Source organism: Ceratotherium simum, chromosome 15 (assembly GCF_057802395.1).
Source record: "Ceratotherium simum simum isolate JZ-2026a chromosome 15, ASM5780239v1, whole genome shotgun sequence".
NCBI lineage: Eukaryota > Metazoa > Chordata > Mammalia > Perissodactyla > Rhinocerotidae > Ceratotherium > Ceratotherium simum.
Genome location: NC_141914.1, coordinates 26,650,067 through 26,660,970, shown reverse-complemented (window position 1 = coordinate 26,660,970; position 10,904 = coordinate 26,650,067).

Below are 10,904 nucleotides of genomic sequence, written 5' to 3'. Positions count from 1 at the left end.
CCTAACCTCTGAGAAGTGAGGAGATATCACCAAGAGTATCAGCAGCAGAACCGGGATGAGACCCATGTCTCCTGTACTCAGGATCAGGGCTGTTTTTTGATTTATGGTTCAGTTGTTGAAGCCAAGAGGAGCTTATCATCAGGCTCATGCCCATTCATCATTCAACACACATGTATTTGTTCTCTTCTGTGAACTTGGTTTTAGGGACTGAGGATTCATGGATGACAAAAACCTGGTACCTATTCTGGAGGAACCCAAGTCAAAGGGTTGGGGTGTTAGACCATGGGAGGCTCTGGTGGCTCTAGGGACTGAGAGAATGCTGGATGAAACAGGAGGATGGTCCTTGCAAAACTGCAGATGATTGTTGTCTGAATACAGGCTCAAGGTTGCCTCTCTAAGAATTTTTTCAAGAAAAGCCAGAAATCTAGATTTTTGAGTAAAACGTCCTGATTTTTTTTTTTTTCAGGAAGATTAGCTCTGAACTAACATCCGATGCCAATCCTCCACTTTTTTTTTTTTTTTGGTGAGGAAGATTGGCCCTGAGCTAACATCCGTACCCATCTTCCTCTGCTTTATATTGGACGCTGCCACAGCATGGCTTGACAAGCGGTGCATTGGTGCACACCCGGGATCCGAACCTGTGAACCCCGGGCTGCTGCAGCAGAGCACACTCACTTAACTGCTTGCACCACCAGGCCTGCCCCAAAAAGTGTCCTGAATTTTAAAACACTGTAAGGGCCAAACAAAATATATCTCCAAGTAAATTTGACCCATTGCTGCCATTTTGTGATTCCTGTTCTAGGCAATAGTTCTAACTATATTGCTCGAGGATCTCCCAGGCAGCTTGTTAAAAATACAGAATTCTTGGCTACATCCCAAAATATCTGGAATCAATAGGCCTGGGTTGGGACCCATTAATCTCCACTTGTCACAAACCCCTCTGATGCTGGTGGGCTACAGACCACACTTTGAGAAACCCTGATCTAGCTGCCTTGTCTCCTACTTGGAAGCTTTCATCTCATCCTCTCTCTTAATCTTGGGTCCCAGACAGAGGATTTATGCAGCTGACTTGACGGCACTGTGGTTCAATTAGGAAACACTGTTCTGGAGGTCAAGCCTCATACATTCAGTTCATCTCAGTGATAACAAGCCTCCCACACAAACTTAAAGAAAGACTAGCAAAGACAAACACAGGAAAAGGGCAGAGATGCATAGATCATTTGTAGGAGGATGGAGACAGAGAGAAAGTCAGAGTAGGATGGGAGAGGGGGACTCAGGAGGTTGAAGTTAACGGATGCATCACAGCCATTCAGTGGGGGTGTGGGCGTCAGAGGAATTGCCCACTATTACACACTGACTGTATTCCCTGTTCTTAGCTCTTCACTTGCTTATCTAGTTGGATACTTGCTCCACCAGGAGATGGCCCAGGAGCCTATGAGAGGAGAACTGAGTCTCTGGGTTGGAGCAACACGTCTTCCTCCCTCCTAGTAGACTACTTGATTTAAATTTTCACTTAAGAGTAACTGTTTGGGGCCGGCCCCGTGGCTTAGCGGTTAAGTGCGTGTGCTCCGCTGCTGGCGGCCCGGGTTCGGATCCCGGGCGTGCACCAACATACCGCCTCTCCGGCCATGCTAAGGCTGTGTCCCACATACAGCAACTAGAAGGATGTGCAGCTATGACATACAACTATTCACTGCGGCTTTGGGGGGAAAATAAATAAATAAAATCTTTAAAACAAAAAAAAAGAGTAACTGTTTGGGGCCATTTTGGGACGCAGGGCACAGGCTTCAAGGGCACAGACTTCTTCTTCATAGGACATAGGCTACAATGGGAAGAGTGTAGGTCATTGGAAAAGCACAGCTACAAGGACTGCTTTGACTTGGCCCCTGCCTAACACGCCAGCCACATCTCCACGCCTACACTGTTCCAAGAGTCCTCAGTTTTGTGGATCTCACACTCACAATGCTGTTTCTCATCTCCACACCTTTGCTCCTGCTGCCCCTTCCCAATGCTTAGGATGCAGTCTTTCCCTTCTCAATTCTCCTTCACTAGCTCAATGCTTGCTCATCATCTAAGATCCATTCAGGGGTCATCTCCTCCAGGATCCTTCCTGACTCCCAGGCTGGTCATTCCACTATCTGTGCTCCCACGATGCCCTTTCCACACAGTTGTTATTCCTCTACCACATCGGCTTATAAAATCTGTTTAGAGATCCACCTTTGCCTTTGGATTGGGAACTCTTGAGTGCAGGGCTATTTCTTATTCTTTTCAGTACTTCTAGAGTATAGGTCAGTGCCTGGCGCAGAGCAGGGCTCAATAAACGTTTATTGAATAAATGAGGTTTAAGCACTTGGGAGCTATGGAACCTTGGCAAATCACTTAGCCTCTGGAGTCTAAGATTTCTTTATCTGCACAATAAGGTAGTGCTACCTCCTCGCTAAGGCTGTTATGATAACTAAGATAAAAAGCATTTAGCATGGCACCTGGCTAATAGGAGGTGGCCAATAATTTTTTTAAGAGCTAAAAGAGGATTCAAGGAGTTATCTTGTCCAACCTCCTGCTTTCATCATCATCAAAAAAGCATTAAGCCAGTCTCCTCATGCTGTAGGATCTAAATAACCTTTTTAGATTAAAGGAAGAAGATGGTAACCACATGCATCTCTCTGGGGATGCACACTAGATTGGGTTTCAGTGCAAAGAACAACCCTGGCAAGGGCAGGGTCTTCAGAGCGCACTCCACCTGGGCCACACCTAAGTAGATGAGCAGAGTTTGCATACGAAACCAAGTCAAATGTTCTTTTTACCCAGACTCTCATGGAACAATAAACACTCCAGACTTCTACCACTCTCTAAAACGGAAAGGAAAAATTAAACAGAATCAATGGTCCCAGACTGATTATATTCCAAAATTAGGATATTATTTCTAAACTCTCATCCACCAATCCTCTTTACTTCCCACCCTTAAGGTAATATCCATTCGCCTTTGTAATTGGGAATGGAGGAGGAGTGAATAGGCCTAGCAGAGAGAAAGAGGGCAGGTGGGATAACTGGTTGTTGATTCACTGTAATGACACACATAAAATAAAATCAACATATCATATTAGTATCTTTTTAACACTAGATTTGCCCTTGAAATAGGGTGGAAGCCATAGGAGTTCTTAACATTTGGGCATATGAGCCTCCTCAAGTCTCATAGTCTTAGAAGTTTGCCTTTACAAGACACACCAAAGGAAGCTGCCCAAACCCAGCTCATAGAAGACCTATGTCCCCTCAGGGGACAAGTCTTTGGACAGCTTGATTCAATCTAGTTCAATACATATTTACTCCCTAGTTTGGGCCAGGCAGTGTGCTAAGAACTGGGGAGATAGGTATCAATAAGACAAGGTACTTGCCCTAAAGGAGCTCCCAGGCTGGGGCCCCCTTCCTAATGATGTCCAGGCCTATTGTTGGATGTGCCAAGTGGGTGGCATATATGCCCTCTCCCCTCCTGTGCCCACAGGAGATGCTGCTAAGTGACCACACTCTTTCCATTCAGCCCCCATGCAATCTCAGAATTGTTCAACATAGCACATCTGATTGACTCCCTGGCCAAGAGTTGAATCTGTCCCTGCACTTGGTAGAGTGTGGGCTTTGGAAACAGGCAACTCTAAATTCAAACCCCAGCTCCAGCACATACAATTGTGTAGTGTTAGGAAGATCACTTATTACTTGTTGAGCTTCAGTTTCCTCATCTGTAGAACGAGACAATCTTCACAACAACACTACAAGGTTGGCACTATTACCATCACCATTTTACAGATGAGAAAACTGAGGCACAGATAGGGTAAGTAACTTGCCCAAGATCACAAAGTAGAAAGAAGGAAAGCCAGAATTCAAAGCCTGGAGGTTTATTTTCAGAGCCCACTCTACTAACTACTAGGCTTCTCTCCTCTTAGGCTGGTTAGCTAGGAGCTAACAAGCACAAAACTGCTTGACTCTGATGAGATATTTAATAGAGGGGTCATTAAGAGACATATTTCACTGGCTGAAACTTCAGCTCTGGCTAGAGAGAGTTTATTTTGTCTTAAAATAAGAAAGGCTATGGTGGAAAGACCTGCTGGATTTGTGAATATAAAGGCTTACATCATATTTAAAGTATTTGGCGGGCCGGCTCTGTGGCTTAGCGGTTAAGTGCGCGCGCTCTGATGCTGGCGGCCTGGGTTCGGATCCCGGGCGCGCCCCAAGGCACCACTTCTCCGTCCAGCGCGGGGCCGGGTCCCACGTACAGCAACTAGAAGGATGTGAACCTATGACATACAACTATCTGCTGGGGCTTTGGGGGGGAAAAAATGAATAAATAAAATCTTTAAAAAAAAAAAAAAAAAAAAATAAAGTATTTGGCAAAGAATCTGCCTCTTGAAAGCAACTCATTTGATAATGGAAATATGAGAGTCAGAGATCACCTGACTAAGTACTCCAAGCCCAAAAAATGTCCCATGGTGGACTTTGTGAAAGTCACCATCCATTGCCAAGACGATTCCATGGTGATGGAGACACGGGTTTAAAAGCAAAAAAGAAAAGAAGGCAAACCTTGACTTAAGACTGAGCCATATTAAGTGGGCTATATTTTTTTTGAGGAAGATTGGCCCTGCACTGCCCTAACATCTGTTGCCAATCTTCCTCTTTTTTTTTTTCTCCCCAAAGCCCCCGTACATAGTTATGTATCACAGTTGTAGCGCTTCTGTATGGGACGCTGCTTCAGCATGGCTTAATTAGCGGTGAGTAGATCCGCACCCAGGATCCTTATGGGCAAATCCCGGGCCACCCAAGCGGAGTCCGCGAACTTAACTGCTACACCACCGGGCCAGCCCCAAGTGGGCTAATATTTGTAGAACTCTTAGAACAGGGCCTGGCGTCTAGTAAACACAATGTACAGGTTTTGTAAATAAATAAAATACAGATAAGTGGGTGTGGAGGAGACCTAGTTAGATGCACCATGCTCGGGTGGTAAATGAGCTTCTTTTCACACTCTACTCCCCCCTCCACCAGGCATTAGAAAAATCATTCCATTTCTGAACCTCAGTTTTCTTGCCTGTTAAATGCAAGTTATAACAATAACTAACTCAAGAGAGTTGTTGTAAATACCAAACGAGACCAATGAGATAGCAGGGATGAACATATGTTGTTTGTAGACTATAAAGCGCTATATAAATGTCATTACTACTACTATTACTCCTTATTCAGAGTTCCTGTGAGTGAAAGGACTAGGAAGATATCCTGAAGCAGAGAATCCGATTTCTGGTGCTGGTGCCCGGGATTATTTGCCCTTCTCCCCAGTCCCCTCCCTGGCACAGCCCTACCCCTAGCTGCTCGCCCAGCCAAGGAGGGAGGAGGGCAGAGCTGTGTCCCTGGCACCCGGAGTTGGAACACAGCGTGCCCTCTCTCCCTCTCTTACAGAATCAAGGCTGGACAGAGTTATTGGGAGTAGCTGAACAACGCATCTAGTGTGCCAGGTTGGCAACATTCAGGATTAGATAGAATTTGTGGACTGCCCTGAGAAGCTCATAACCCAGAGTAACCTCATTTCTGTGCACACTGGCATTGTGAATTTTAAATGACAGCCTTTGTAAATATACTTCAGAATACATAGTCTGTTCCAGAAGTGGAGACTGCTTGTACAGAACCAAATCAAACTGCTTGAACCATGGTGTGTACCTCAGAAAATAATACAAAGCCATGGCATTACTATAAACTGTGAGATATTACTCCACAGAGAATTCCCTCTTCTTTTTCTTTTTTTCCTTTTGTTTTACTGTTTGGGAGAGAGAGAGAGTGCTGTAGTTACCTATTGATTTGTCTCTAGGATTTAATAAAGGAGAAAAACCTAAGTGACTCATCAAGAGTATGTGAAATTCAAGATTCCTCAGATGCCGTGTGTAGGAATTAGCTGTCATGGAGGGTAAAAAGCAATATAAAGCTATCAAGGAGAGATGCCATGGAAGGAGAATAAGGAGGACGTTTTTATATGGCACATGGGTTCAAAAGGGAAGCAGAAACCACAGGCGTACGGCAACCTTTTGTAAATACATCTTTAATCAACTTTCCAGTATGCCACCAGTATCAGAGATCAGATGAATTCTGTCTAGAAACATTTAGACCAGATTTTTTTTGGCCTGAAATAATGTGCGAAGATAACTAACATCAGATGTTATTTCATTTTCATTTCCTATAATTCCAGCAGGTAAGTATTAATAACTCACTTTTAGTAGATCAGAGAACTGATTCCTAGGGATAATATGTAGTTTGCCCAAGTATATAAACTATAAAATGGTGGAACCAGGATTCAGACTCAGAAGTGTCTGACTTTAGTCTATGGTCTTTCAACCACACCAGGTTGTCTCCACTACGTCGCTCTATGAAAGAGCCACACTACTGAACTTCCAAAAGGTAGACAGGAAGAGAAAAAATCAGTCTGGAAAGTAGAATAAAATTTGGTTCTCATATATTTTGTAGAGAGTCAGTTCACCTTGGAATGATACCTTTAGCTGCCTGACAAGTGACGGATATTTTATCTGGGAGATGCTAGTCTTTCTGGTTCACTTATTCATAGAAGAATCATTCCTTTATTCAACATGTATTTATTACACCATGCATCTTTCCACGCAGTAGGGATAGAAAGACATGAAATAGTGCTATGCTTCATAACTTACATGTGTGTTATATATATATATTCTTTTCTGTGTATCAATTATTATAGAAAAAAGAAACCTACCTACCAGGTGGGACTTAACTTTCCAGCAGGCTGTAGGGGACCAATGGTGAGCACACTGTAAGTATTGTTCTAGAAGCATGGGGGCCATCAAGGGATCAGTGCTTTTGTCAGCAATTATTCCTAAGGCAAATTCACACACATGTGCAGATCAGGCATCTTAGGGGAATTCATTTTCATGCTTGGAATGTTTTCATATTTCAAAATTGTTTTGGCAACAAGTTTACACAGTGGAGACCCCCATCCCTGTGCTAGCCTGGGACAAAACCAAATGAGAAGAGTGGGGTAAACTGAGTTTGGCCTCAAATCCTGAGATGATTCTGATCCCCCAAAGACATAGGCTAGCCCAGCTGAAGTCCCCAAATGTGTTCAAATGTCACAAAAGATCTCATGGAGCTGAGGACCAGGGATGGACTTTATTATTGTGAACAGAGCCATCCTTAGAAGGGTTTGAGCCTGAGACTGGATATTTTGCACAGGACCTGTCTTCTCCAAGCCCAATATTGTTATATATGTGAACATGGTTTAAATGATCAAGTACAGCCTAAAACAAACACCAGGAACTGACAGATATAAGCGTTAGAAGAATACTACACTGTTCATTCATTAATTCATTAATTTATTCAATATTTATTGTCCAATAGGGCCTGTGCTTCAGTGGGGAATACGAGATGAACATTCCTCTCAGCTCCCAAGAACACACGTTCTAATGGAGCAGACAAGACGTCAGCACAGACAGCCCGAAGCAGAGTGCGCTAAGAGCCCATAGGGGCTGTCAGAACAGGTGGGCTTAACTTCTCTGAGGGTAGAGAGTGACGCTGATGCTCAAATTTGATTTTGGAGAAGCAGGAGGAAGGTACTGAAAGCAGAGAGTGAAGTAAGTGCAAAGCCATGTAGTCGTGGCAGAAACTGACAGGTTCAGAGGATGGAAACAAGTCACGTGTGGTTGGAGAGCAGAGTACAGGCATGGGAGCTGAGGCTGCAGAGAAGTGCAGGGCCAGATCATGAGGGCTGTTCCACACACTAGAGAGCTTGGAACGTGATGGATAGACAATGAAGAACAATCCATAAGAAAGCTTTAAGCCCAGAAGTGCCACAGTCGTATCTGCATTTTAATAGATCACTGAGAAGGCAGTGAGAACGATTATAAAGGGCAAGAACAGAAGTGGGGGACTATTTAGAAGCCTATAACAACGACTTGACACAAGTAATATCAAAGCATTTTTATTATCAAAAATTTAAATAATACAGAAGCTATTCCAGGAACAACACATTATCCTACTAATAGATAGTTAGGTTCTCTCTAATATTTTTATTGTAAACTATAAACATGCTTGTACAACATGTGAACACAAAGTTGTTCAATAAATTGCTTATGAAAAAGACTACTTCTTCTTCTTTTTTTTTTTTTGGTGAGGAAGATTAGTCCTGAGCTAACATCTGTTGCCAATCCTCCTCTTTTTGCTGAGGAAGATTGGCCCTGAGCTAATACCTGTGCCCATCTTCCTCTATTTTATATGTGGAACGCCACCACAGCATGGCTTGATAAACAGCGCATAGGTCCATGCTCGGGATCCAAACCTGCGAACCCTGGACCACAGAAGTGGAGCACATGAACTTAACCACTACACCACCAGGCTGGCCCCAAGACTACTTCTTAAAATGGTCTTTAAAACACTAGAAGACCATCTTCTTGACATGGCTAAATACACTTTTCCGGGAGTTAAGGGATGTATGAGATGTTAAGATTACTCTTTAAGATTACTTGGGATCCAATTAATATCGGCCAAAAAGTGACTGAGACCAGGACTACAGAGAATAATACTCAGCCTGTCAGAATCCAGTCTGAGGTGGGGAAGAACTGTCACTTTTCTTGCTCTGTACTGAATGTTTGTGTCCCGCTAAAATTCACACGTTTAAATCCTAGCCCCTAAAGTGATGATATTAGGAAGTGGGGCCTTTGGGAGGTGCTTAGGTCATGAGAGTGAAGCCCACATGAATGGGAGTAGTGCCTTTATAAAAGAGACCCCAGAAAGCTCTCTTGCTCTCTATCTGCCATGTGAGGACACAGTGAGAAGACAGCCATCTATGAACTAGGAAGCAGCTCTCACCAGACATGGAATCTACCAGTGCCTTGATCTTGGGCTTCCAGTCTCCACAACTGTGAGAAATAAATGTTTGTCATTTAAGCCACCCAGTCCATGCTATTTTTTGTTATAGCAGCCCAAATGGACTAAGACAGCTCTCATGGATACGCTTGGGAATGGAAGGTGAACATGATATATTTTTCCAATGAAGGTCTGGACCTAAAGAGGAAACTGGTGACAAAGGGGAGAGATGGGGCTGAGTGGAAGCGCCTTTCAGAGCAATGAAGCACCTGAAACCAGTGGTCCAGGCGGCGTCCAGGAGGTGGTGTCCCACCAAATGACCACCATTGCTGCTGTTGGTTTGCTGTCTCTGTGGGTCTTGAAGGTCATTTGGACATATGAGGCTTAAAACAAGCGTCCTCCGTTTTCCCCTCTCTTTGGCAGCTCTCTTCCTAGTGGCCTGTTAATCCTCAAAGCAACTGAAACCCTTCGAAGTTCTGGGGTCAGATTTGTTTGGGGTCACACCTTCGTTAGGTTCTGTACCAACCCCATCTCTGACAGATTGGTGTTATCCTCTGCCCAAAGCCCTGCAGGGATCAAGAATTCCCAGTATCTTCTGTGGACTCATCTCAGGGTCTCCCATACAACCCTGTGTCTCCCACCTAAAGCTGAGCTTGGCTTTCTTTGTTCAGATTTTAGAGCAGGAGGATGAGGACAGGAGGTCAGTTGTGATATTAGAGTTACAACATCACAGGAGGATGGAACTAAAGACAGGCATAGAAACTTCTGAGCACTGGACTAGACTAGAACTATCCGCAGAGCTTCATATCTAGCAGGTTAGTATATGCAGATTTAGTAGTGGCTAGTTCTCTTGACCAGTCACGTAATAAAAAAATTCTCTAGGGGCCGGCCCCGTGGCTTAGCGGTTAAGTGCTCGTGCTCCGCTACTGGTGGCCCAGGTTCTGATCCTGGGCGCGCACCGATGCACCGCTCCTCCTGCCATGCTGAGGCCGCGTCCCACATACAGCAACTAGAAGGATGTGCAACTATGACGTACAACTATCTACTGGGGCTTTGGGGAGAAAAAGGGGGAAAAAAAGGAGGAGGATTGGCAATAGATGTTAGTTCAGGGCCGGTCTTCCTCAGCAAAAAGAAGAAGATTGGCACGGATGTTAGCTCAGGGCTGATATTCCACACACACACACACACACACACACACACACACACACAAATTCTTTTACTTGCTAGAACAGAAGATTCCTACGAATTGTCTTAAAACTATAGTGGTGGGTCCATTTTTGACTTCTCTTTTCTTCCCTTTTAGGCTATACACAAGTGATATGAAAACTGGACACAGGCACAGGTGGAAGAGATACGGCTGGAACCTCCTTGACCTACAACCAGGCAGCACTTGAGAATGAAATCTCTTCCTCCTCATGGATGCTTGAAACAAATGCCTTCCTTCTTGGCCCACATTGCTAACGGAACCTGGCTGTAGACACTATAATAGCCAACTGGCCCCAGATCACCTGCCAGATCAGCCTTAAAGCCAGTCTATGCCAACTCTAACAACATTTCTGGGAAGGAGATTCCACAGGGACTGAGGAAACCATTTCAAATGACTAACAGCCCACGCTTAAAGAAAATATCATTTCCCCCAATTTGCAGAAGAGAAAAATCATGAGAAACGATAGGGCATGCTCAAAGCAGATTCAGCCAAAGACATTTTAATCCATTTGCAGCTCTGTTCTTAAGTTTGAATCACAGACAAGTTACTCTAAAGCGCTCTCTTCTCGTATCCTTTTTTCTGATGGAGAAGAGAAGAGTCCAGTCCTCTTGACTATGTTTCAGTTGTATATTTCTCATGTCTTCAAATAGATTGGGAGGTTTCAGACAGCAGAGACCGTACTGTTTTAGCTCAGCCACTAACTTGTAGGGTGATTCTTTAAAATTAAGGCTGCTAGACCATAGATTAGGGAAGTACTGTACCCACAAATATCAGCCAAATCTCTTACAACATCCTTTCGAATGGCTGGTGGAGAAATACAAGCCGGGTGAGAATGGAGACA